The sequence below is a fragment of the Heteronotia binoei genome, chromosome 13 (genome assembly GCF_032191835.1).
Source record: "Heteronotia binoei isolate CCM8104 ecotype False Entrance Well chromosome 13, APGP_CSIRO_Hbin_v1, whole genome shotgun sequence".
Classification (NCBI taxonomy): Eukaryota; Metazoa; Chordata; class Lepidosauria; order Squamata; family Gekkonidae; genus Heteronotia; species Heteronotia binoei.
The window spans coordinates 11,987,414-11,990,621 of NC_083235.1; positions in this window are offsets into that span (position 1 = coordinate 11,987,414).

Genomic DNA, 3,208 nt, shown 5'->3' on the forward strand with positions numbered 1-3,208 from the left:
TCTTCCCCGCCATTCCCTGATCCTCATTCAGCCAGGCCAGACCTCTCAACTGGGACCAGTCACTTTAAACCGTGGGGAAAGAGCCACATTCCCAGCTTGCTTTTTCTTCCTGCCCCTTTGCCCCCCCCCCGCCCCCCAGGGTCTTTTCTGCCACCGGGAGCCAGACTTCCAATGACTGGAGCTGGTTCCAAGTTGGTAAAATCCCGAATCCTTTAGGGCCAGACCACGTCTTTTCCTGCCATCCCCGACAGTTCCATTTTCCCCATGGGTGGAATTCTGGCAGGAGCTCCTTTGCATATTAGACCATACACCCCTGATGTAGCCAATCCTCCAAGAGCTTTTTAAAAAGAGCCTTGTAAGCTCTTGGAGGATTGGCTACATCAGGGGTGGAATTCTAGCAGGAGTTGCTTTGCATATTAGGCCACACCCCCTGATGTAGCCAATCCTCCAAGAGCTTTTTAAAAAGAGCCTTGTAAGCTCTTGGAGGATTGGCTACATCAGGGGTGGAATTCTAGCAGGAGTTGCTTTGCATATTAGACCACACACCCCTGATGTAGCCAATCCTCCCAAGAGCTTTTTAAAAAGAGCCTTGTAAGCTCTTGGAGGATTGGCTACATCAGGGGTGGAATTCTAGCAGGAGTTGCTTTGCATATTAGGCCACACCCCCTGATGTAGCCAATCCTCCAAGAGCTTTTTAAAAAGAGCCTTGTAAGCTCTTGGAGGATTGGCTACATCAGGGGTGGAATTCTAGCAGGAGTTGCTTTGCATATTAGGCCACACCCCCTGATGTAGCCAATCCTCCAAGAGCTTTTTAAAAAGAGCCTTGTAAGCTCTTGGAGGATTGGCTACATCAGGGGTGGAATTCTAGCAGGAGTTGCTTTGCATATTAGGCCACACACCCCTGATGTAGCCAATCCTCCAAGAGCTTATAAAAAAGAGCCCTGTAAGCTATTGGAGGATTGGCTACATCAGGGGTGTGTGGCCTAATATGCAAAGGAGCTCCTGCTAGAATTCCACCTCTACCCCCCAGGGGAAAAAAAGGATGATTTAGAAAGGGGGTAGTAGAATGATAAATTTTCCCTCGATCTTTGCTTTCCAACTTTGGCACCCTCCTTCCCGCCTGGCTTTTCTCCCTACTGCATTCCAGACGCACGTTTTTAAGGATGTTGCATTTCTAAACAGATGCGGAACGGGTGGCTGGGGGATTAATTGCAGGACAGAAGCGAGGGGCAGGGAAAACCACCCCTCACTAGAAAGAGAAATTGCTGGCGATAAACGCAGTCAAAGTATCCTTCGGTCCTCGCTTCCTCGGCCGATCTGAAACTCACCTCGCAGCACCCCTGATGTGCCTCCTTATTATGTAGCTCACAATTCAGTCCCCTCTCCCGCCCCCCCCCCCCAAATCCAATCCCAAGTATCCCAGCTTCTTCCTCTACCGGTGAGCAGGGGTGGAATTCTAGCAGGAGCTCCTCTGCATATTGAGCCACACACCCTGATGTAGCCAATCCTCCGAGAGCTTACAAAAAAGAACCTTGTAAGCTCTCGGAGGACTGGCTACATCAGGGGGTGTGGCTTAATATGCAAAGGCAGCTCCTGCTAGAATTCCACCCTTGCCGGTGGCAAGCCCCTTTTCTCGACCAACGTCTGTAAAAACAAGCCTTTTCCTTTCGTTTAGCCCCGCTCATGTCGCGAGCCTTTGACTCCTCCGTAGCGAGAGGAGACTGGGATGGCGACCTCTCTTAGCCATGAGGGTTTGAGAGCATGAAGAAACCCTTTTTGGAATATCTCAGCCACACGGGCGCCTCACGCCAGTCCCCACCCCACTTCAGGTTCCCACAGGCCTCTCTCTCTCTCTCTCTCTCTGTTCGTCTTGCATCCGTTTTTGTTCCCCTTAGTTCCTTTTAGCCTACAAGCGTGAGAAGATTTGTGTGTGTGTATGTGTCTCTCGTGTGCTGGACCATAGGGACAGGGGTGGCGGTTCTGTCCCCCCACCCCTCCCTTTCCACTTTGCTGCCACCTGCTGTAACTTATTGTAACTTATTAATGAAGCAGGTCCGAACCGTCTGTCGACACTCCTGACAAATTTAACGAGGTGCGGACGAGGGGCTCGGCCCCAGCGGGAGCGGAGGAAGCGGGGGCCCGCTCTCTGCCAGAGGCCTCCCCCCCCCTCCTGAAGCTGGCTTTATGGTTAACAATCTGTCTGTAACTTTTAAGGGGGTCGGAGGGGGGGTGCTCAGCTCCCTCTGCCCCACAGCTGCTCAGATGTCTCAAGAATAATAAATTCACTTCGTCTATTTTTGGCTCCCTCGTGGTTGTTCCGGGGCGGGGTGGGGGCGGTCAGTTGGGAAGGAAGGGCTGGTTTGAACGTGGGATGGAAGATGATGCTGAGCCAGTTTGGTGTAGTGCGGGGGTGGCCAAACTGGCCCCACCACCCTGTCAGCTGACTTGGAAAAGGCATTTCTCTTTTTAAATCACTTCGCCAAGCCAGCCAGTGGCTTGGAGAATGCATTTAAAGTTGCTTTCTTTCTTTCTTCCTCCCTCCTTCCCTCCCTTCCTTCCAGCTCTCAAACATCTTGACGTTTATTCTGTGCAGCTCTTAAGTTAAGCGAGTTTGGCCACCCCTGGTGTAGTGGTTAAGAGTGGCGGACTCTAATCTGGAGAACCAGGTTTGAGTTTGAGGAGGGCGACGAAGATGGTGAGGGGTCTGGAGACCAAGTCCTATGACGAAAAACTGAAGGAGCTGGGGATGTTTAGCCTGGAGTGGAGGTGGCTGAGAGGTGATAGGATCACCATCTTCAAGTCCTTGGAGGGCTGTCATAGAGAGGATAGTGTGGAATTGTCTTCCGTTGCCCCAGAAGGTCGGATGAGAACCAAAAGGTTGAATTTAAATTGGAAGAGTTTCCGGCTCAACATTAGGAAGAACTTCATGACAGAGCAATTCCTCATTGGAACAAAGTAGGAGTCAATTTCATCTTTAAGACCAACAAAGTTTTCATAGAATCAGAGTTGAAAGGGACGTCTAGGGTCATCTAGTCCAACCCCCTGCACAATGCAGGAAACTCACAAACACCTCCCCCTAAATTCACAGGATCTTCATCGCTGTCAGATGGCCCTCTAGCCTCTGTTTAAAAACCTCCAAGGAAGGAGAGCCCACCACCTTCCGAGGAAGCCTGTTTCACTGAGGAATCGCTGTTAACCGTCACGAAGG